The sequence below is a fragment of the Esox lucius genome, chromosome 8 (genome assembly GCF_011004845.1).
Source record: "Esox lucius isolate fEsoLuc1 chromosome 8, fEsoLuc1.pri, whole genome shotgun sequence".
NCBI lineage: Eukaryota > Metazoa > Chordata > Actinopteri > Esociformes > Esocidae > Esox > Esox lucius.
The window spans coordinates 15,705,714-15,730,773 of NC_047576.1; the positions used below are offsets into that span (position 1 = coordinate 15,705,714).

General features: G+C 42.5%; 1 long non-coding RNA gene across 1 annotated transcript in view; it reads right to left on the reverse strand.

The window, feature by feature from the left end:
- Positions 1 to 834: 834 nt before the first annotated feature.
- The window catches only part of LOC105011688, a 106,620-nt gene continuing 82,394 nt past the window's right edge, over positions 835 to 25,060 (reverse strand). Inside the window, exons 3-5 of the long non-coding RNA XR_828100.4 lie at positions 11,145 to 11,212; positions 4,919 to 5,055; positions 835 to 1,631 (exon numbers count right to left, since the gene is read on the reverse strand). This is a non-coding gene — a long non-coding RNA (uncharacterized LOC105011688). The remainder of the gene's footprint in view (positions 1,632 to 4,918; positions 5,056 to 11,144; positions 11,213 to 25,060) is intronic.

The following is a 25,060-nucleotide window of genomic DNA, read 5'->3' on the forward strand; positions in this document are numbered from 1 at the left end:
ATACCCTTTCCAAAATTACCATACACTTTCCTATCCTACTGACATGGTATCTACTGACATGATAATCATTCAAACTATATACAAATCACAATTATGAACACCACAGTTTACATGAAGGAATATGGATAATGTTAGGCTATCATTTGTGTCGACCCACAGAACAAAGTTAGCAAATGGCAAGCATACTCAATAGAAACATTTTGTGTCTGTGTTAAGGGAAGGGTTTTGTGTGTGTGTGTGTGTGGGGGGGGGGGGGGGGGGTTGTAGGGGTGTGTGTGTGTGTGTATCTGCAGTGGTGAAGGACAGAGAGCGTGATTTCGGCCGTAACACCAGCATGTCTGGCATCAGTGGGCCTTCTCCTGTTGTTAGCCTCAGCAGCTGTCAGCGCGCGGTGGCGAGCGCTCAGACGACTTGTGACAAGCCCCCACTGAAGCAGAAAAGAGGTCCAGCGACGGCGGGGCGAGGAGTCTCAACACAGATGTCCTGTGACAGCTCTCCGCTGGGCTGGGGTGCAGCTGGAAGAAGCTGCCTGGCCTGCTGGGGAAAGGGAGGGGCATTCTCCCTATGTACATCGTTCTGTAACACCCCCCTCTCCAACCGTCCTGCAGTCAGGGTTGGGTAGCTTGCTTTTTGAATGCAATCCATTGCAGTTACTAGTTACCATAACCAGTACCAGAAATCCTAACAGGTGATGTCCATTTTGGATTAGCCAACCACTGTCAGAATACTTTCAGTTACTTTTAGATGACATAAGAGAAGGCAAAAAAATCCATCAAAAGCCTGACCAAACTTCCCATCGAGCATGAGAGTACACAAACATGATGAAAAGCTCCTTTATTGATTTATGTTTAGGGACAAGAAATTGATCCTACCTACAATAGCACCCAACATCACAATATACTGTATGTGTAAATTGCAGTGAAAATGCAGTTTGAATGTTGTTGTTGGTCTACATTGTACAGATTATTACATCTTAAAAGGCACTGTGTTTTTGATTCTAATACTGAATCCAAGTCATTCTACTGTATACATAATGTGTACAGACAAGCCTGTGCTTCCAGCAAGTCCAACTTGATGTGCCTTCTACATCCTTTTTTGATTTCAGCAGCTATTCCTCAACCTAGAAACTAACACATAAATATTTATTAAAACTTTTTAAATGTAGTGTTTATTTATAATTTGTTTATAAATAGGCAGACAGATCCATATGAAGTACAGCTAGGCTCCAATGTTTTAGTAAACTAGGTGTTTTACAAATCTTACTGACCGAGAAATCTCTCAAACATGATACAAACCACTTAACTGGGTCCCAGGGTGAAAAGCCCCTTTGGCCAGCAGGGTGACAAGTGTAGCTAGTGAAAAGTGTCTTTGCAATTGAGAGAAACTGTAAAATTCTTTACTCCCTCGACCCTGCTAGCTTCTGTATTCAAAAAAGAAGGGGTTTGGACTGGGGACAGAGGAGCCCCTACAGAGACTCCCATCCCCTTGACATCCTGTAGGCCCCAAATGAACTAACTAATGACGTGCAGTCAGTTGATGTCCGTGAGCCAGTTAGGGAGGCCAGCAGCAGCTCCCTGTGGGGGCCCAGGGCTGTGGTGACCTCACGCCTCAATGTCTGTCTGTCCTTCAACCTGTTCACAGCACAGGGGGGGTCACGTGGGGTCAGACAGGACATTATGGCCTTATTTCAGATGAAGTGTCACATCTCTACTCTTTCGTACAGACATCGAGGTCACCACACTTTCAGTCCACGACTTCAGAAAAGACATCATTGTGGTGCTGGACAAGACCGTCACATTTTGTACAGGAAATACTAACAAACATCTTTGTAATTTCAAACATTTTACCCTAAATGTATTTATTTTTTTGCTTTTGATTTTAAAGAATACTTTATTGTTGTACACAACAATAAAAAAGAAAAAACTATGGATATGAATTTCACCGCCTGGTCACAAACATAGAAATAATGTTGCCCTCACTACAAACAGACTAGTGTACAGTAGTCAAAGAATGAGGTCACACTCAGATGAGACATGAGGGTTTGAGTTCCACAACAGGCATTCCTCTTATCATACTACATCTGCTGTTTGGGTTTCAACAGGTTACACATCACTGCTGCCTGTGTGTCCACTGTGATTGCAATTCATCCTGCCAGAATGAGCTCATCTGATACGCTGTTTGTTGGACGGACGGACAGCCCAGTGTATGCTTCAACAACAAACTCACTACAAACTCAGCTGTAACAACAAACAACGCCATTACAGTCAATGAATCTCATGTGAATGTCAATGCGAATCACTGTTAGCTTGTACACTGGTTTTTCCAAAACAACAATAAGATTTCATGCGTGCAGATTATCAAATTAGTTTAGTTTAAGACCACATAAAGTTAACAGTACTAAATGCAACGTTAACAGCAGGTGCATTTTTCCCAGAACACGCAGCTGAAGTGGCAAACCACGGCAGCAGAGATGAAACTTTACTCTGGGAACCATTTCTAGGACAGAGATCCTCTGACAAAAGTCTACCTGACATGCTAATTAGGCTGTGAACTCAGGTGGTGACCTCTGGGTCTCAGGCTTGTGTAATTGCTGGATGTTGGCCCACTTCAGACACAGCTGTAATTATTGAATTAGTATAAAAGTTCAAGGAGGCCTCCAATTTCAGATCTTTACTGAGCTTCCTGATGAAATATTAATCCCAGCTCTGTTCCCATGTTTGTGTTTTTCTTTGTGTCTGTGTGTGTGTGTGTGTGTGTGTGTGCGTGTGTTTGAGTGAGTGGGAAAGCAAGAAAAGAGGCAAGCAAGAGAGAGAATGAATGTGTATGGATGAATGTGTGTTGGGGAGTGAGCGAGCAAGAGAGTGTAAGAGAGAGTGAGTGTTAATTGTATGTAAATTGGGGTGAGAGAGAAAAAGACAGAGAGCGTGAGGGTGTGCTTGTGAGTTTAGGAGTGAGAGAGTGAGACAGCGTGGGTGTGTGGGTGTGTGCATGTGTGTGTGTGTATATGTGTGTGTGTGTGTGATTAGGGTTGCGATAGCAGGATTAACTATAGGAAAACTTCATAATTTACTATTAAACTACAGGTGTTGGTCATAAAATTAGAATATCATCAAAAAGTTGGCACTGTGTGCAGGTGCCAAGTCCTGTTGGAAAATGAAATCTACATCTCCATAAAGTTGGTCAGCAGCAGGAAGCATGAAGTGCTCTAAAACTTCCTGGTAGATCTTGGACCTCAGAAAACACAGTGGACCAACACCAGCAGATGACATGGCACCCCAAACCATCACTGACTGTGGACACTACACTGGACTTCAAGCAATGTGGATTCTGTGCCTCTCCTCTCTTCCTCCAGACTCTGGGAAACTTGATTTCCAAAGGAAATGCAAAATTTACTTTCATCAGAGAGCATAACTTTGGACCACTTAGCAGCAGTCCAGTCCTTTTTGTCTTTGGCCCAGGCGAGACGCTTCTGACGCTATTTCTTGTTCAAGAGTGGCTTGACACAAGGAATGCGACAGCTGAAACCCATGTCTTGCATACGTCTTTGCGTGGTGGTTCTTGAAGCACTGACTCCAGCTGCAGTCCACTCTTTGTGAATCTCCCCCTCATTTTTGAATGGGTTTTGTTTCACAATCCTCTCCAGGGTGCGGTTATCCCTATTGCTTGTACACTTTTTTCTACCACATCTTTTCCTTCCCTTCGCCTCTCTATTAATGTGCTTGGACACAGAGCTCTGTGAAAAGCCAGCCTCTTTAGCAATGACATTTTGAGTCTTGCCCTCCTTGTGCAAGGTGTCAATGGTCGTTTTATGGACAGCTGTCAAGTCAGCAGTCTTCCCCATGATTGGGTAGCCTACAGAACTAGACTGAAAGACCATTTAAAGGCCTTTGCAGGTGTTTTGAGTTAATTAACTGATTAGAGTGTGGCACTGATTAGAGTGTGTCTTAAACCTATTCACAATATTCAAATTTTCTGAGATACTAAATTTGGGGTTTTCATTAGTTGTCAGTTATAATCATCACAATTAAAATAAATAAACACTCAAAATATATCAGTCTGTGTGGAATAAATGTATACATTATAGAAGTTTCACTTTTTGAATGGAATAACTGAAATAAATCAACTTTTTGATGATATTCTAATTTTATGACCAGCACCTGTACTGTTGTACTTTTCTTTAATCTATCACAGGACATCTAATGGCTTTTTGGGGTATTTCTGATTATTGCCTATGTCTTATTCCATGTTCACATCATAATGAAGCAGTTTTCCCTTAAACCCTATGGGCATAAGGACACAGATGTAACACATACATACATACAGCCTACTCATGCAAGGTTATTTCTTTAGTTTTACTATTTTCCACATTGTAGAATAATAGTGAACACATCAAACCTATGAAATAACACATATGGAATCATAGGGCAACCAAACCAGCATTTAACAGGATTAAAATGCATTCCATATTGTACATTCTTGACACTTAACCTTGATGACAGCTTTGCACACTCTTGGCATTGTCTCAACCAGCTTAATGAGGTAGTCACCCAGAATGCTTTTCCAACAGTCTGGAAGGAGTTCCCACATATGCTGAGCACTTGTTGGCTGCTTTTCCTTCACTCTGTGGTCCAACTCATCCCAGGCTGTTTGAAAGAATGCACTTCTGTGCTGGCTCGAAACTGCTCCAGCTCACAAAGAATCCCCAAAACATAATCGCTTGACTCATTAAACAACATGGTTACGTAACATTTTAGGGTCACAAGTAGTTATTAATGTGAGAGGCCTAGTGCAGTGTCATTATCATACTATTTATATCCAAACACAAAACTAACAAGGTGGACTAATGGATGGCAATGATGGGGAACTTCTGGATGTAAGATAGCATAGGAGGGTGTTGCGAAAACAAGTTGATTCGTACCTGGTGTTAATGAAGTCACGTTGAGCTGGACAGTCATGGGTAGCGGAGCGTCTCACAGTGAGAAACCTGCGTATCCTTCCCCAACCTGATTCCAGTGACGTACGGCCCAGCCAGTGGTGGAAACAATGGGGGGAATGCTGTCAGGTCGGCCAGGGAAAGATAAACCAGGGAAACACCAATAACCTGTCATGTTATGTGATTCAGTATGACATACCTAAAAACCAAAATGAGTTACAGAGGACAGAACAATTTTGGGTGATACAGTACATATCAATCTTCACTTTTGACACAGCCTTGTTCTAAAACGGATTGAATAGATTTTCTTGTTGCTCCTCTTGTTGCTCTGTAAAATTTTTAAGCTGATTTGAGCTTCAACTGGAAGCCAGCTGTGGTCTACGAATGTTGTAGAGCATGAACCTGTTAGCAGAGAATGACAACGTGTTGTCAAGGGGGGAGGACACTCTGCAGATGTTAATTTTCATGGACAGACCTTCCTGCGAAAGAAGAGCAGTTCAGTCATGTCAAGCTTAAAGTGGAGGGTCAACTTCCAAGTGGAGATGATGGCCAGAGACGCAGAGATGGGGGTTGTCACCTGGTGTCAGAAGGGGACAAGGAGAAAAAAGCTGTCATCTGCATTGTAGTGATGTGGCCAATAACCGAGCCTTGGGGAACACCAGAAGTAAGTGGCTGCGCAGCAGACACCAATCCTCTCCATGTCCCCTGGTAGGAACTGTCCGCCAGGTAGTGAGCAAAAGAGTGAGCAAATCCTGAGATGCCCAAATCAGAAAAGGTGGGCTGTAGGATGCTACGTTTCACATACAAGGCATCACAATATTGATGGCATCATGCAAGTAAGTGGTGAGCATTAATCTAAAAAGTATTTAGAATGTACCCCAAAACACTATGACTACCTGCCTAATATGCTGTTGGTCCTCCACGTCCTGCCAAAACACTGCCGACCCGCTGAGGCATGTACTCTACAAGACCCCTGAAGGTGTGCTGTGGTATCTGGCCCCAAGACAATAGCAGCAGATCATTAAAATCTTGAAAGTTCTGAGGTGGAGGCACCATGGATTGGACCTGTTTGTCTAGCACATCCCCACAGATGCTCAATCGGATTGAGATTTGGGGAATTTGAAGGGCAGGGCAACACCTTGAACTTTTCATCATGTTCCTCAAACCATTCCCAAACAATGTTCGCAGTGTGGCAGGATGCATAATCCTGCTGAATGAGGCCACTGCCATCAGGGAATAACATGGCCATGAAGGGATGTACCTGGTCTGCAACGATGTTTAGGTACATGGCATGTGTCAAATAGATGTCCACATGAATGGCCTGACCCAGGGTTTCCCAGAAGAACATTGCCCAGAGAATCACCCTCCCACAACAGTCGTCTTCCCACAGTGCATCCTGGCACCGTCACTTTCCCCGGTAAATGGTGCACACGTACATGGCCGTCCACCTGATGTTAAAGAAGACGGGACACATCTGACTTCTTCCACTGCACAGCCCCATACGAGGCAGGAGTGTTTTGTGTTGTGTGAGCCTTCGTTGCATCACGCTTCACTGTGTATCAAAATATGGAAATCCAGAGTTTCTCTCTGTCTGTGTGTGTCTGTGTAATCCAAGTCTATGTACACATTTAGGCACCTGAGACCCCTCAAAGATAAAAGCAGAAACATTTTACCCACAAGTTTTTTTTTGCAGGTCCCCACTTGGGAAAATCAGATTTGGGGCGCAAGGTTTAGGTTTAGGAAAAACATACACTTTCGAATAGTGTCAGAATCAGGGTTAGGTTTATGTTTATAACATTACCTTTTAGAGTTAGGCATTTGGGCTAGGTTAGGTTTTGGCATAAAGTTTATTGAGGTTATGGTTAGAGCAAGCACTTGTGTGCAGTGTTCACATATGTAATACCCAACATCTCGGGGGAAAGGACCTTTGAAATCTTTACATTCTTGCAATGGCCTGGGATCAAAGAAATATATGCCTGTAATTTAAAGTACATCAGAGGAACTACATGTAAAATCTCATTGTAGTTCATTATGGATTAATGTTGCAGTGTTTGTATGATGGAATAATATAGCAGAAAAACAACAAAATGTTGGTCAAAGTGAACATTAAAGAGGTTGTGGTACCAGGTACCTTTCTTTTCCCTCCCAGGCCCCTCCACTCCCAGGACTCTCTGCTGCGGCTGCTGAAGGATCTGCCAGGCCAGCCCCTAAGGCAGTGACACCTGACTCCTGGGAGTGGACACACCTTCACTGGCGGTAACGAGAGCTCTCTGTGTGCATGGTGATATAGCTAGTGTGTAAATGACTTTCTCTACCTGGGACACAGACACACGCACTAACTCTCTCTCTTTCTCTCTTTCTTTCTTTCTCTTTTTCTTTCTCTTCCTCTAACTAGATTCCACCTGTTGGGTCACTCTAGTGAAATAGAAGACCTTGTCTAATAAGGTGAGATACGGGTGGAAGATATGGGAGATTTTAAGAATGCTGAATTGACCAAGGCTACTGTCGAGAAATATGGACAAATTCCAAATAACCTATTCAAGGATGTATAATAACACTACTCTTCCTGTATATGGCCTTACCTCACAAAAACATTGCCATAATGTAACCATGACCTGTGACTAGCTACCACAAAAGGCAATGTATATATTAAAATGTTCCGACCACAAAAGTCCCTCTAACACGTACAGCACTCTTAAATAGTTCAATTTTCTGTCCATGAGAGTTTAAACACAGACGCAATTAAAAGATTAGGCTGTGTGCCAAGGGAGTAGTGGTGAGTCATTCCCCTCCCCCATTCCACAATTTTGGTTGTCTTTGCTGTGTTGACATGGAAAGAGAGCTGCTAATAAAGTGACGTTTTGATGAGTTTCAAAGCCAGTTATTACTGCTAATCCTTTAACCAAATCTCACACACTTTTTACACTTTAGCACAGGTTCTGTGAGATTCTAAACAAAGTATTATTATAGGTTATCGACGGGATAAATACAGTATATGGGTGAAATGAACTGAATTGTTGACTCTCAAACAACCTCATGTTCAATACACTAACCACCCTCCAAAAGACATGGGTCCAACAGAAAAGCCTTAGTACCCTGAACCCAACCCCCCAACACCATCTCTTAACCACTGCCTCAAAGCCTCATTACCCTCAACCCAACCCCCCAACACCAACTCTTAACCACTGCCACAAAGCCTCATTAAACTCAACCCAACCCCCCAACACCATCTCTTACCACTGCCACAAAGCCTCATTACCCTCAACCCAACCCCCCAACACCATCTCTTACCACTGCCCCAAAGCCTCATTACCCTCAACCCAACCCCCCAACACCATCTCTTAACCACTGCCACAAAGCCTCATTACCCTCACCCCAACCCCCCAACACCATCTCTTACCACTGCCACAAAGCCTCATTAACCTCAACCCAACCCCCCAACACCATCTCTTACCACTGCCACAATGCCTCATTACCCTCACCCCAAACCCAACCCAACACCATTTCTTACTACAGCCACAAAGCCTCATTACCCTCACCCCAAAACCACACCAACGCCATCTCTTACCACTGCCACAAAGCCTCATTACCCTCACCCCAAACACAACCCAACACCATCTCTTACCACTGCCACAAAGCCTCATTACCCTCACCCCAAAACTAATCCAACACCATCTCTTACCACTGCCACAAAACCTCATTACCCTCACCCCAAAACCACACCAACACAATCTCTTACCACTGCAACAAATCTTAGGAAAACACACTGCTCTCTAAACCTGAATTTAAACCTCCTCCTTACATGTAATGAGGGGGTTCTGCCACATAAGCAATTGCGGGTTTACTCTAATATATCAGGAGTATTATTTAGCATCTAGCAGTGCAGGGTGCAATATTCAGCACCAGTGTAATGTGCTCAGAGTGGTGGCCATGCTGCCTTCTGGCCTGCAGATTAACTGGGCTTGTCTATCAGTATGGTCTGCTGCTCAGATATTGGATTTTCAAACTACATTATTCATGCAGGATGTATTTAGAAAATGTGAACTGGCCCAATCGGTGTCAAATTCAAAATTTGTTCCTATTACATTATTAATGGTTGGAAGTCGTTGGAGTAATGAAAGGAACTTTTCTGTTGTTGCCGAGCCATCCACATGGTAACCGTGGATTGAGTGGCATACGTGCATAAGAGCTACCTGGCTTATGCAAACGTATTAAAACAGAAGCTAACTTAATATTTACTGTTTTCTTTATTAAAATACAATGATTTGAACAGCTGTTTAAAGTAACAACATAGTGCTAAACAACTCTTAGCAAGAAAAGAAACCTCCTTATTGGTTCAGAGACCATGGTTAAAAAAACATGAATCCTACATATTTTATGAAAAAAGCATAGTTACTGTTCTAGACTGCTAAATGAGAGATTTTACACATAGCATACTCATAGCATATTCATATCTGTTTTAGAAAGTTAAATATTAACGGTTCCCAGAATGCCTTTCCTGTCAGGCAGTCCATGATCAGAAGAATCCACTTAGACCTCACCTGTAGAGGGATGGGGTATTACCGGGCTAGCTTTCTCTCTCTTTCTCTCTCTCTCTCTCTCTCTCTCTCTGTCTCTCTCTCTGTTTTTCCCTCTTACAAGCACACACAGTGTGTTTATCCATCATCCATCATTTCATCCACTCCCAATGGCATGACAAACACCACAAAGCTGCGCAAAATATCGACAAGTTACTAGGATTACTAACGGCACTGAGAACCACACGCAGAGGGTGCAAATGAGTCAGCTAAGTCTTGTGCAAAACAGGAGCAAATGACAGGAGAAATATTAACTGTACACAGCTTATGATGTTGTCAGTAACACTGTTTGCTAGCAAAATCTATCTTGAGCTTTATACTGAATGTAAAGTTAATTTGCTATAATTTTCCTGTTAATTATACAGTATATAAAATATGATTGTATTTTCAAGCTATGGTATTACCACACGTTTTAAAACCAGCAAAGCAAATTCAACAAAACATTCTGGTGTTTGTGGTGTTACAAGTCAAAGAAAGTATTAAAGAAATCAATTTTCATGAAATATAAATGCATTTGAGCAATGTATTTGCTGAAAATGTGATCTCCACATCTATGTGAAAATAAGCCTTTTACTGTATATGCTTTATTACATACAATATGTGCCATTTGAAGACTTCAAGTGAAAGAATACCTCACAATGTTTGTGACTGTTCATTTTCAATTTGCAGCAAGTTTGTACCCCAGGATAGACAATTTTAAGATTGTCTAAGGAAAGAAATATAAGATTGCATTTGTAATAATTTGTTAATTAAGATTACATATACATATATATATATATACACACACATATATATATATATATATACACACACACACACACACACACACACATACATATATATATATATATATATATATATATATATATATATATATATATATATATACACACACACACATACACACACATATATATATTAATTTATTAATGGAATCCCTCTGGCACACCAACACACAGCAAATGCATTATCATAATTCATCCACTTTCTAACTTATGAATCAGTGGATTTGAGCATAATAACAAATAGTGAACTGCTATCATGTGAAAATATGTCTATTATTTATATTAATTCATAGGCATTTCAAGGTGAAAAAACCTTTTGAAATGTATACTTTATATTTTTGCAAACCATGGGGCTGGTAAGGAAACTGTCTCAAATTATGAAACCATTCCAGTTGGTTGAGGCATGTGTGCTCAGGCTACTCGGTTCTGCATTGTGATGTGATTTGGATGTATTCTAGAAACACTGTATTTGATGAAAATGTGGCTCATAGACAAAAAATGGGAACATTTCTAATGCTTCGTTAAATAACCTTCATGTACATTGTTTTCTGTTATTGAGAGAAAGGGCAAGAAAAAGTGGTAACAGGCCAATTTTTCTTTTTTTTTATCGAACCTGCCTATTGTCTCGCTTTGTTTCCCCATCTCCTCAATAGGCTTCCGGCTGGTCTCCATCCCACAGTTCAAAACTGTGGCCAACAGCTGGTAGGTGGAGAGAGCCTGTTTTACCCCGGGCAGACAGGTCCTCTACCTCTCCCGGACCGAGCGTGTCGCCCCAAACAGCCTCTATCTGCTCCACTCTGAGGCTCAGTTGCCCTGAGACAAAGGCTGTGGACAGATAAGTGTAATTACCTCTTCTGCCGTGGCTCTCAACTGTCTCCCCTGACTCGTGAGGCTGGAACAGCAGTTTTAACGACTGTCTGCGAAAGAAAGAAAAAAACACAATTTATAATATCGTTTGCCGATGGATCGTCATGCAGTGAGATGGCCGTCTCAGCGCGAGAGCATTAAAACATGAAGTTGTTTGTTTATTAACGGTCATGAAGTTGGGGTCCAGTGATCCTGGTGAAAAAGCCTTACTCCTAAGGCTTCTCCTAAAAGAACATACTCCTAACGAGACTACAATGTGGCCCTTTCATCGGCCCAACTTTGTCAAGTGAACTGTCAACCACTTCGGTGAAACTTGCAATAAGCTAATTATATTGTGAGAAGCACTACAACTAGGACATTCTTTGTCTACTGTTCACAACAAACTGCACGTAAAGTCTGAGTTGAAGAGGTTGGGGTGCTAGGAGTCCTCTGGAGGGGAGAAAATACACTGTGCCCATTGGTGGACTGAAAAAGCAGGTAATTGTGCAGTATCATGATCTATGTATAATTACATCAATTATAGGAGTCAAGTCCATTTATGTGTTGAAAGGCCAGACTGCAGACAGTTAACGGAAGGCAAAGGCCATATGGGTTAGACCCGGGCAAGACTGAGCCACCAGAATCAAAGACGTGACTCAAACCACATTGATAATCCAAACCAAACAAACTTTGCCCAGAACATTTCTACTAACATGAATGCCTTCCAGAGCCAGCTAATGAGAATGTACTACATGTTGTGTAAGATTCAAATAGCTGCTTTATGTCCTGGTGGCTTCATGAATGCAAGTCTAACATTTAATTTCATATAGACTATTCATCAGCCATTCAGTCATATTAACCCCAAAGACCCCTACATTTAGAACAGTGCATATTTTATGCAAAGATACCTTCCTAGAAATACCGTAAGTGAAACAGACTTTTGCTTCATCAGATTTTACAGCCAACAATAAAACTGAACTACAAAATGGCATATGGGCTATTGGAGATGCAAAAATTGATCCTGCATTTCTCGTAGTTGATGGCAACAGTACTCGGTAACTTGAGAACAAATTGCACTGGGTGACTCCGGTCACAGTGGACACTTGGCCTATTGAAACAAAGGATGTTTTAGTGGCTTTTACTTCTTCAAAAGATTTCTTTTTTATGGGGGCCTTTGTTGGGGTACCCCTAGCCAACTGGTCCCGTAAACATCTCTTCACTGTGCGAGACTTGGCTCTAGCGCATGGGGCTATCATGAAAGTTTTCAAACAGGTCAACTATATGCTAATGCCATGTGCATACAGCTGACTCGTTTAGCATTCCTGCTTGGTGCTGGGGGTTGGCACGCTCCTCTGGCAGGGGTTGCACTGCCATCTGCCTGGCCGGGGGGAACGGAGTGAGATAAACGGGTGATTGAGTGCGGGGCCCTGCCTGGTGTAAATGGGCGACTGGCACGGGGCAACGGGCACACTGGGGCATTTGGACAGATTGGAAGGAGCCGTCTGTTTCTTCTCCCTTTCCTTGTCGAAACACTGTTTGGCTTCAGTGTTGCCCTCCATAAATTCTGCCATTCTCATTGAAAACACTCATCCGGTTCAGTCTGCTCTCATTACATAATCTCCCACGCCCACAAGATGACATCTCCGATTGGTGGATCTTGTTTATATTAAATGTGTTTATTAGAAAGTCACTGCAACAAATTCACATCATCTTTGAAAATGTGGTTTTGTTGTTGCTGTTGCTCTTGATCTGGAGTCAGTAAATGGAATTGGTGATTTGAACTCAGTGGTGAAAGCACATTGGGAGGGTGGTGGTAAGTCTCCCAGCTGTCACTTTGTTCCAAAGAGGCCTAGGTAGAAGAAGCAGCAGGCCGATTTGGCCAGCCTTTGGACAGAGGTAAATAAATCACAGGGGTTCAACAAAGCGAGCACCTAGTAATGTCAGCTCAACAGGGCAATCTGTAGCTGTTCCTCATGCCATCCCGTAACAGTCAAGAAAGGACATCTGAAATGGACAATGCAGCTAAAAACACAAGTCCTGTTAGATGGAAGTGATTATCGGCCAAACATTTTTCAATGTGCTTTATGTAAGACTTAAAGCCATGTTACCTGTCAGATATATCCCTATCCAACGCTTGTTTATTTTTTAATGCGAAGCTAAAGGTATGCCAAAAAACAGCTTAGAAGAGAGGGTAAAGTGAGGAGTTGGAGGCAAAATACCTACAAGAGCTGGGTTTACATGCAGAGAGCACAGCAGAAAAGAATAAGGATTGGTGCGATCTTTGGATTAGATCCTCCAAACCTGTCATAAGACATGTTGTTGGGTTTGGGGCTTCTAGAAGTGGGACAGATGACTGATAAGTATGTATGTGTGTGTGTGTTTGTGTGAATGAGTGTGTGTGTGTGAGAAGGAGTGTGTATGTGTGTTTCCAGACGGCCGTGCGTGCTGTTTGTGGCCACAAGGACGGAGAAGTTCCACAAAGGGGAACTCTGGAGATGCTTTTTTATCAGCACTCAAAATGCAGGGGCACTAAGCTCATAAACAAATGGCAGAGTTGGTGTGGTCTGCTGTTAACTTCCAGGTGGCAAAAGCAATGCCCCTAGATTCCTCAGCATCTTCTCGGAAACCACGGGAGAAATCCTCTTTGCACTTAGTCCTTAAGCACCTTGCAAAGTCGAGGTGGCTTGCAACGGATTGTCTTAATCTTTCCTTTTTGTAAAGAAAAGGGTAAGCCAGGCAGAATGTCAGTCTATATCAGTCAAAAAACCAATTGGTTACAAGGATTTTTTTTTTCCTTTGCAAGGAAGTAGTTGCTACCAACTTTATGAAAAACCTTGACGTGCTGACACCAAAGCACAGCACAAATGCATACATCCCAGGTAATTTAATGTGTAATCATATGTGGGATTAATCCTCATGTTATGAGGGGGCAATGCAATTTTTTATGCCCCATCCAGAGGTCAGATATCTTTCTGCTGCTCTCAGGGCTTTCAGGGGAGGCTTAGCGATATGTTAATGAGAACGTTGTAGCCGTTAGTACAGGGAGTTGCTTTAGATTAAACAGTAAAAACTGTCCCTGGCACCCGAGTGGCTTAGGTGGGCAGTCCAAAACTCATTACGCTGATCGAGTCCCAGACAAGCAACGAATCATCTCGACGCCGCTGCTCAAGCTGTCCAAAATCCCAGGCTGTACAATTTCATCTGACGCTCGACTCACTTATCAGGCCCTGACGGGGATAGGTACTTTACCTAGCCTCCACCATCTCCAGCCCCATCCACACCAAAATAAGAAACTAATTTCTCCTTCCGCCAGGACAACAATATATGAGAGTGGAGATCCAGCAGCCGGGGGACTGCTTCAGCGTTCAGACAGAGGACACCTCAGCCCCGAGAAAAACACCCAAACAAAACACAATGTTGCTGCCAGGAAATCAAATCCCAAAACAGACTCCAATATCAGGGTGTGGAGTGGAAGCTTTAGTATTACTTTTCTAAATCCCTCATGAGAAATGAGTGATTACCTACCCATTAAAGTCTGCTAATTAAAGTTTTGCTGCAATTCTAACCGAGCAGGTGACTGGAGCCATCGTTTTCTAACACAAAGCACCATCGTCAACATATTGCATGAATCCACTTCAGAAAAAAGAGACGAGCGCGCGAACAGGACAGGACAAACAAGGGAGGAGGGGGGCCGTGCTGCATGTATTGACATTAGCGCGCTGAGTGTGATGACAGTGCGGCAGCAGGCCAGCCTGGCCAGATACGAAGTGATGGAGGAGATAGAGTTCTGGAGGGAGACACTTCCTGTTGACGGGCTGCTGCAGGCTCCTAGGGGCACACGGGGGAGAGCCACTGAGGCGTGCAGAGGTGTGGACTCCCCGCGCAGCAGCTGCGTTGGAAGGAGGGAGTCACACTGAACGGGACCACACATCAAGATGCCAACCCCCCCCCACCGTCTACCACACAACACCCAACCCCACCCCCCCCCCCCGCCCCCCCCGCCCTCCACTGATCTGGGGCTTAAATTGGAGATAAATGTTCCCAGTGAAAACTCAGGAAGGAGCTTACTGTAGCAGGATGAATGCTGAGAGAAAGTTTTCACTGGTTTTCGGTCCAGGTACACAAACAATGCAAAGAAACAAACACATGAAAAAACACGCTTGCTTAATGTGTGGTATGCATTTGAATACGCTTCTGAATAAGGTGTTCACAGATTGTAGTGGTTGTAATTCAGTGTAAGTTTAAAAAGGGCAAGATGCCGGATATATTAAGCATATATGTACAGAAATATTGCACTGCAGCGCAGTTATTAGCTATACATCACAGACACGCTAAGCTTGGGCAGTCCTGACCAAGAGCTGAGCTGAAATTAATCTTAGCGACATGGCCGTTCAAATTTTGCTTCTCAATTTAACACAGGTGATTTGCAAGTGGTTTTCTGCCTATCGGCCAGCTCAAGATTTATTTAATTCCATTAGTGGATATGCTGCCCTGTAGCAGGGGTGTGCGTAAATGCGGTCAGCCCTGAGTTTGCTGAGTGGGCGAGCGAGGGGCCGGGGCAAGGGGGGGCCAGGTGTGTTGTTGGCTGGGGCTGGGTGGGACTGTTTGCCTGTCAGTGGCAGAGCCCTGGGTCTTAGCACGGCTGATTGCACAGAGCAGGAGCCGGAGGTTAACTCTGCTGACAGGTGGAGGCAATCGAAGCATATCAGTGCTAATCCACCATTGCCATAAGAGAGAGAAGGGAAAGGGAGAGAGAGAGAAAGAGAGAAAGAGAGCCAGCAGGACAGAATGGAGAGAAAACAGAAGGGTGGAAATGATGAAAAAAGTGTCAAAGAAAAATAACCGACAGAAAACTTAAAGGACACCAAGAGGTAGTCAGAGGTAATGAACAGTGTAGTCCGGTCTGACGTTTTCTGGACAGCCAAACATCATGATGAATCATACCACAATCAAAAACAGCAACTGAAAAAGTTCTCACAGCAATCTAATTGTAGCCCAAAACCTTGATAGGCATCGCTTGCCGACGCACATGAGCACACATAGAAACACACACACACAATGCCAGGCTTCCATCCCCGGCCATGGAAGATGTTATCCTGCCATTCTGTTGTTTCTTCAGGTGCTTCTGCGCTGCACAGCAAGTCAGACCATGTACAGCACGCAAGCTGCTCTATCGTTTTCCCATTACCCAGCAAAAGTCATCCCTTTGATCTGCCTACCTTTGAATCTCAAGCATGGTGGCTCTACGGTATCCTGGCTGCATGTTCCAAACAAACACTCTCTTCCTTTCCTTCTCCTCCCCCCCTCCCTCCCTCCCTCCCCTAACCTACAGGGGTTCAGAAGGAGCAGGTAGTGAGCAGAGCCATCAAGCTTGCAGATGTTTATCGGCCTGCGTCCCACTCACCAGGGCTGTTCCAGTAATCATGTCACTTAAATTGTCTGGCCGGGGTACAGCAAGAGCTTCGCAATCAGTAAGAGAACCAAGAGAAACTTCAAAATAGGCATACGGAGAGCTGGTCATTTTGTATTTTTCTTATTAAACACTTGCAAGAAAGATGCAGGCATAATGTACATCCCAGTTTCAGACTAAGGGGATTGCTGGTGTGTGTATGAAAATAAAGGATCATGGGAAAAGGTCACAAAGGGTTGTTTTTTTTTTCTTCCGGCGTTAGGAGTGGTGGTTGCTAATCATGTGGAAGTAGCTGGGATTAAAGTTGCCTGACATCTGGGCTTAATGTGCATCACACTCGCTTTGGAACAAGAGAGAGAAAGTCAAAAGTACTTTGGATTAATGAACAAGTTTCTGCACATGAAGAGAGATACATTTGGTGTCCTCATGTTTTGTTAATGGGGGAAAAAATCATAGTCATCCATGATAAACTAAGGAATGCTTTCCTTTCTTTACGCCGGTTTCTATACCTCCCATTCAAACACTAACCAAAACCAACAGACTAGTTAATTGATAGGACCTCTGGCCATTGGTGGCTCTTGGTGGCTATGGTTCCCATAACATCATGTATGCAAATCTATTGTGTTACCTGTGTCATGTGATAAAGGCAAACAGCTGCATCTTTCTGCCTTTAAAACTTTTACCTTTCTCACCTGGGTGGGCCCTGTCTGGAATCTGTTTGGATTAGTGTGACGATTAACAAGACAAAACACATTAAATCAGGAATCGAGTGTTACGTGTTTGTCCAGACCAAATCACAGAAAGAGAAGGGCACAGCACTTCCTTTACATGTTCTTCTGGTGAACCCTCCAAACAAACAAGTCTGCCGTGTACAAGAGAATCCAGCATCTGAACTTAATCCCTGTCTGTCACTGTAGTTATTGTGTGGCCGGCAGTTGACCATGCTTGTTCCTGTCTGGCTGGGTCTGTAGCTACGCTATCATCTCATGAGAACTGCAGAACAGTGCAGTGGGTGAGAAGTGTTTGCATTGAATCGTAGTACTGAGGCAGGTAGGAAGGTCAGAAGTACAGTAAATACACATTGGTTTCTTGTTGTTTTAGAGCGATTGTTTTTATTGTTTGGCACATCGATAGAAGTGGTTTTGGGAGTGTGGAGTTTTCCGGTGAGAATTTGTGGAAGGAAAAGCACAAACTGAACAGCACACAGTACCAGTCAAAAGTCTGGACAGACTTACCCATTCACTGGAACTAATGCCATTGTCTGTAAGCATTGAAAATACACAAACATTTTCAAGATAACAAAAGCTAAGAGGGCTTTCTTAATTTACTTACTTTTGCTAACCCACACTTAGACAAAGTCAAGTTGTTAATGTTATAGTTAACATGAGCCACCCAAACCATGGCTGACTAGCTATCACATAAAATCTAGCTATCACATTACAAGCTATCACAGTACAACCTCACTTCTAAATTCTGTAAATCATTGAGAATATATATATATATATATTTTTTTTTTAAATATATATATATATATTTTTTTTAAAGTCATACAGGGCTCCATGTACAAAATGTTCTACGAAAGAAAATATCTACATTTTAAATACACTTCTTGAAACTCAAACCAGTAATTTTTTCGGTGTCGGCAGGTGGAATTAGCAGTTCAAAATCACCAACCTAGACAATTTTGTATCTCGTATAAAAATTGACAATTTTAATTGACATGAGAAAAATGTACGTAGCTGCCCATTTATTTATTTGGGTAAACACATGATAACTGCTTGTTTACGTACAACACTTTACAAGTTTAAGGTAGAAGCACAGACGTTGCTCCTTTTCAAGATGTGTTGCTAGTTACAGTCCTTAAGTCACAGTATATTCAGAAAATAAAGTTGTTATACACATTTACTGGGATGCCTGAAATTCACCAACTCGTGTCTGCCTCATAATCCTAAGAGATTCCTGCAAAGCTAGCCAGCTGACTTTTCAAACCTAACTGTGGTTAGCTGTGGATGCATTCAAGAGGAAGACAGGTCTAAAATCATTTTACACGGTACTCTTTTAAATCAAGGCTAAAACATTATCAATGTTCCCTTCATTCTAATGTGAAGTACATTTACATTTCGTATTCCTCCCTGGTTCACTGCAGTCTCCAGGCCAAGTTGCCAATTGAGCTTCACCAGTGTGTTGCTTGTGGGCCACAGTGGTAGGGCATTGCATATATCACATAGCAATGCCTGTCGGATTTGTGATTGGTCATAATCAAACACATTTGGGGTGTGTTAAATGGTCTTCAACTTATAACTTACTGACAGAAAAATACACAATATGTTGGTTAGAAATCATTATACATAAATTGTGTTATTCAGCCTCTCACTCCCAGAGTATAAAACTGGGATTAAACTAAATATCATGGGAGCTGGAGTTTGCATTTTATGACCAAATGACAATACATCCAAGCAAACTGCCACACATCTTGACTGTAATTGCACTCACCACCGCCACTAGTAAGTTCTTTTTCAAATGATTCATTATTCAAAGGTTATGAGGGACCCAGACAAACATCTACCTTTAACCCATCTAGGTCTCCGTTTGTGGTGGTTCCTCAGGTGAACCACTGTGGTCATGATTTGGACGGCTACACCGTTAGCTTTACATACACAACAACCACACCTGTACATTGAAAAAGAATACACTGGCCTCCAATGGAGGAAGTGTAGCATTTCCTCACCGGGCTGGGTGTATCCTGATAGAATTAGTTACAAATTAGCGCAATAAAAGATAGGATGTTGTGTAAACCCAAGGCTAATTCATTTCCTTTTTATTGATGACATGGTGGTAAGTGCTTTCACTTTGGTTAGTGCTGTCCTAAGAGAAGAACTTAGTGAGAGCTTTTGTCTCATGAAGTGATCTGAGCCGCTCCTATCACAGCAAGATCAACACATTCTTATTTGTTTGCATGGCCAAGAGCAAACTAGCCATAGCACAGCCCCAATGGGAAAAACAGCTCACAAACACAAGGAACAAGCTGGTGCTTGCTTCAGGGAGACTGTTTGTGGAGGACGGGAGCATTAGACTGAGGCATTAGAGGGTTTATCTAAGGTGTGGTCCACCTCAACTCTTGGTAATTATCCAGCATTCGACAGCTGAAGGCTGCACTTGCTCTGCCACCCTCACAGGCTGCATTTAACCCATAAGAGGCGCTGGAGTTACTATTTTTTATTCACTATTTACCACAAAAGATGTATCCCTCCACAGATTCCTTGATTCACTCTCTGCACTCCATAATGTTTGCTTTTCTATTGAAAAAAATTAATCTGACAACCTCACACAGTCTCCTGAGTCACTCCTTTAATTCTTGAACACAGGGAAAGAGACAACAAAAACCTAGGGGCATACACATCAAACAAACATAAATTGCATCTATATTAACAGCAGAAACTTTATTCACAAACCGTGACTTTGGATTATGATTATTCGATTATTATCCTCATCAAGAGCCAATAGAATACTGTTCTCCATCTTTTTTTCGCCCTTTTTTATTTGTCAGTATGCTCCTACAGAACACATAACCTAAATCTTGCATCTGATAAAACCACCAGAGCTGTGCATGGGCCTGAATTCTATATCAAGCCCTAGCCTTTGCCTGTGAAGTTCAAGACCTACCCTATCCATGTCAAACCGCTCCTGTCAAATTCTAGGACCCTGTAAGCAGATAGCTTACCAATGTTTCATATTGCAGCAAATACTGCCCTCAACATTTAAACTTTGCACTTTAAACTTCAAATTGATGCCAGTCTGTTAGGTTACCTGAATCAGATGAGCAGTGGAGGTGCTGTCTACACAGTGGTGCTGAATTCCAACACCACCTCCATTATTGAGAAACTACCGTGTTCTATTGTTTAAATATTCACATATAAAATAGGTATAATCAAAATATAATCAATTAAGTCAGTAATGCCTTGCACGACTTTCTGATATCCAAATATGTTTCTTCTACTGTTACGGGAACAGTGCATACAGCGCTTTTTTCTCAGAACCAGCGCAGGTTAAATATCCAGACGTATTATTTATCCATAAAATCCTTTTATCCCAAAGGATTTTCAGCACCTTTTATCAGAACCAGAACCAGACCACACATATTGAATGTTTGGGAAGGACCATGCTGTGGGCCTATTTGCCTAATAACAAGCCAGTTCTACCTTTCATAGTACCTCATATGTAGCCTGAGCAAAACCACGCAGCCCAAATTGCACCCAGTGAACATTGGGCAATACTAGCTAAAAAATCCACAGCTTGTCTAACGGAACTTGTGTAGCAACGACAGTAAAGACAAAGTCAAGACATTGTGAAATATATTCACATGCGTAACACTCCATGCTAGTGCTAGTACGCATTGTGAAGGAAGAGGACTGCGCCAACCATCGACGGATAAAGCCATGTCCTCCTCCTGTGATTGTGTGATGTACCCTCTTCCACTACATCTGCTATGTTTTCCACCAGCATGTTCTTCCATTCTTCTAAGTCAAGCGATCTTCTCTTCACAGCGGGTGTAGACGTCTCACCGGTGGGGGTGGCAGTCGCGGACACGGCTTGGAAGCGGGAAATGAGTTGCCGGGCCTCGTCATGCACTCTGTTTCTTTTGATTATTGGAAGCATCGTGAGCTGGCTGAACTTAAGCCACAAGAACGTGGCAAGCTTGGGCAGTAGTTTAATTTGAACTTTTCTGTTGATCCATTCCAAATGTTCATTCGCAAAATGATTGCCGGATGGGTGGGGTTCATGCCCACTGGTTGGCAGTGGGGCCACAAGCCTGTCACACTACAGGAAGGCCAGGTTGAAGGTAGGGGACTGGTCGCCCTCAAGATCCCTCTGTGCCTCGTAAAAGGGACGGAGAAAGTCCAATAAGAAATCCAATACATCGGGAAGTATGTGACCTATTCTCCGACACTCACCTCGAATCTCAAATGTTTCACGGAGCTCTGTGTAGACACCCTCGGTGACAATTCAATTAAGTGTATTCATACTTTCACACAAGTCTTTTCCTGTTCATTTGCAGCTTTCACCACCCCTCCCTTGGAGATTATTATTTTTTTTATCTCCATTGTAAGTAATTAGTCTGCCAGCTATCTCCGCGTCTCATTCTCACAAACACACTTGATTCTTGGAGCAAAAATGCATGCTCTTTGTTTGCTTTGCCTGCGTCGCGTTAAGCGCAGCCGCAGACTGCAGCAGCAAGAGCAGTAGAATAATTACTCAGCAGCGCAAATATTATTATTATTCATTTATTATTTAAAAATAAGGCCCGACCCAGCCCAAACCCGATGCATATCGCCTGGGCCCATTGAACCTCGGGTAGGGTAGCCCAGCTCTGAAAACAACCCAAAATTTCACGTTTCAATTGTTTTGAGGGGGCTTGTCTTGAATATTATGAACATACTGGATCAATCATGTAATTAGTACATCATACAGGATCATATGTACAGTTGGTAATTCCTGTTGGCAGTGTGGTTTGGGAGTGAAAACAGGCCTTAGCTGTAGTGTACATTGCGCTGACACACTAAATGAAAGTTAACCCAGGCTGGGTCCTGACAATGGATGGAGAGCGGGAGGATGTGAAAAATCAAACAGGCTGTTCCCTCTCTGTCAGGTGAAGGGATGGAGAGGTGATCACTGGGAGTGTTGCGTTTCGTTGTGTTGCAGTGTTGTAATTAGATTATTTATATCACTAGGCTGTGTTAACCTGATTACCGTCCGCAGATGCTCCATAGTTCCCCTGCTCCACGCAATGTCATTTCCACAGTGACTGGTTAACTTCACACAGCCTTAATGCTCAAGGGCCATGTTAATAATGTTATTAGGTGTGCTTGCAGAAAGCATAGCACAATTTGAGAAATGGGGCCAAAACCACAGAAGCTATAAAAAGCCAGAATTACTTTAGAAGGTGCAGACAGAGTGTAAACATGTTTCTTGTATTTTTTTCACACAAGCACATTTGCATGAATCACAAAACCATTTCAGTGACTAAAGGGGGTACAATATATGGTTATATCTTTAAAACATTTATGTTTCACTATAGCTTTTTGTTACTATTTATATTTTTTTATTAAAACCATCTTAAATAATGAACTGTTAAGGGTTAAATGGGAGGCATTGGATTCCTAATGCTCTTTAACTGTTAAAGCTACAAACATCAAACATAGACATATTACCATTTGACTCCACTCTGATTGCTGGTCTAAACAATGTCTATTGTATACTCTTAAAGCTATAAGGGTTTCATATTAGCATAAATCAGTGCTTAAACACTTATTACGGCTTTTGATGATTGTACTTGATTTAGATTAAATACTAACACCTACAAACACACCTACAAACTATCCCAAATAGATTACAATATCTCAAATGTAGTGTACAAAAAACCTTTTATTCCCAGTATTTCTACTAGTGTTTTTTTTAGGGATGCACCGATAAGAAATTATATATACACTCACCTAAAGGATTATTAGGAACACCATACTAATACTGTGTTTGACCCCCTTTCGCCTTCAGAACTGCCTTAATTCTACGTGGCATTGATTCAACAAGGTGCTGAAAGCATTCTTTAGAAATGTTGGCCCATATTGATAGGATAGCATCTTGCAGTTGTTGGAGATTTGTGGGATGCACATCCAGGGCACGAAGCTCCCGTTCCACCACATCCCAAAGATGCTCTATTGGGTTGAGATCTGGTGACTGTGGGGGCCATTTCAGTACAGTGAACTCATTGTCATGTTCAAGAAACCAATTTGAAATGATTTGAGCTTTATGACATGGTGCATTATCCTGCTGGAAGTAACCATCAGAGGATGGGTACATGGTGGTCATAAAGGGATGGACATGGTCAGAAACAATGCTCAGGTAGGCCGTGGCATTTAAACAATGCCCAATTGGCACTAAGGGCCCTAAAGTGTGCCAAGAAAACATCTCCCACACCATTACACCACCACCACCAGCCTGCACAGTGGTAACAAGGCATGATGGATCCATGTTCTCATTCTGTTTACGCCAAATTCTGACCCTACCATCTGAATGTCTCAACAGAAATCGAGGCTCATCAGACCAGGCAACGTTCTTCCAGTCTTCAACTGTCCAATTTTGGTGAGCTCGTGCAAATTGTAGCCTCTTTTTCCTATTTGTAGTGGAGATGAGTGGTACCCGGTGGGGTCTTCTGCTGTTGTAGCCCATCCGCCTCAAGGTTGTGCGTGTTGTGGCTTCACAAATGCTTTGCTGCATACCTCGGTTGTAACGAGTGGTTATTTCAGTCAAAGTTGCTCTTCTATCAGCTTGAATCAGTCGGCCCATTCTCCTCTGACCTCTAGCATCAACAAGGCATTTTTGCCCACAGGACTGCCACATACTGGATGTTTTTTCCCTTTTCACACCATTCTTTGTAAACCCTAGAAATGGTTGTGCGTGAAAATCCCAGTAACTGAGCAGATTGTGAAATACTCTGAGCAGATTGTGAAATACTCAGACCGGCCCGTCTGGCACCAACAACCATGCCACGCTCAAAATTGCTTAAATTACCTTTCTTTCCCATTCTGACATTCAGTTTGGAGTTCAGGAGATTGCCTTGACCAGGACCACACCCCTAAATGCATTGAAGCAACTGCCATGTGATTGGTTGATTAGATAATTGCATTAATGAGAAATTGAACAGGTGTTCAATAATAATAATAATCCTTTAGGTGAGTGTATAATATAACATAATTGGCCAACGCTGATACCGATGTTATGACATTTCTATAACTTTATACCCTGTCCTAAATTAAATAAAAATGTGGCTTCTAATGAGGCTTCTAATTTCATTTCCTTTTTTCAGGGAATTATGGCCAATTAGCCACTGTTTACAAGTTTATAACTTCATAATAAATGAAAAGATATGTTATGTTTTGCATGTCTTTTTCCTCTTTAACGAAATTGTACCCGAACCGTGGCTTAAAATCTTAGGTATGTACCAAACCATGAGTTTTGCATGCCATTACACTCTACTCCTGAGACTGAGTATACTCATCGGGTTTACATTAGAGCTCCAAATGTCTGTTGTAAATCTAAGTTGTCATGGGCCAGAAAATATTCTATGTGTGTAGCTACAACGTTGTACAATTCTGGTAATCACACATCGGAAAAAGAATGCCTATATTAGGCAGTGTGTAGCGCGATTCCACAACTGAGAAAGGCTGGTCATCCAAGATGATGAATTCCATAACATTCTCTGTGAAACCTATTCGTTTTTGCACAGTCCTAGCAAATATTTCTAGCATTTTCAAATAGTGTGGCTACTGGAGTCTGGTTGGTGGGAGGGGCAGCATTCTTAGCTGCAACTATCATTTGTAGAACCTTGGCCCGCCCCTTTGTGCCTTGCTTTTAGATGCTGTATCGAGTTCGAAGTGTCGAAATTTTTTGTTGAACTTGACTAAGTGTGAAAGCTCTCATGTTATATACAACAGAGCAGCCTGGCAATATATTA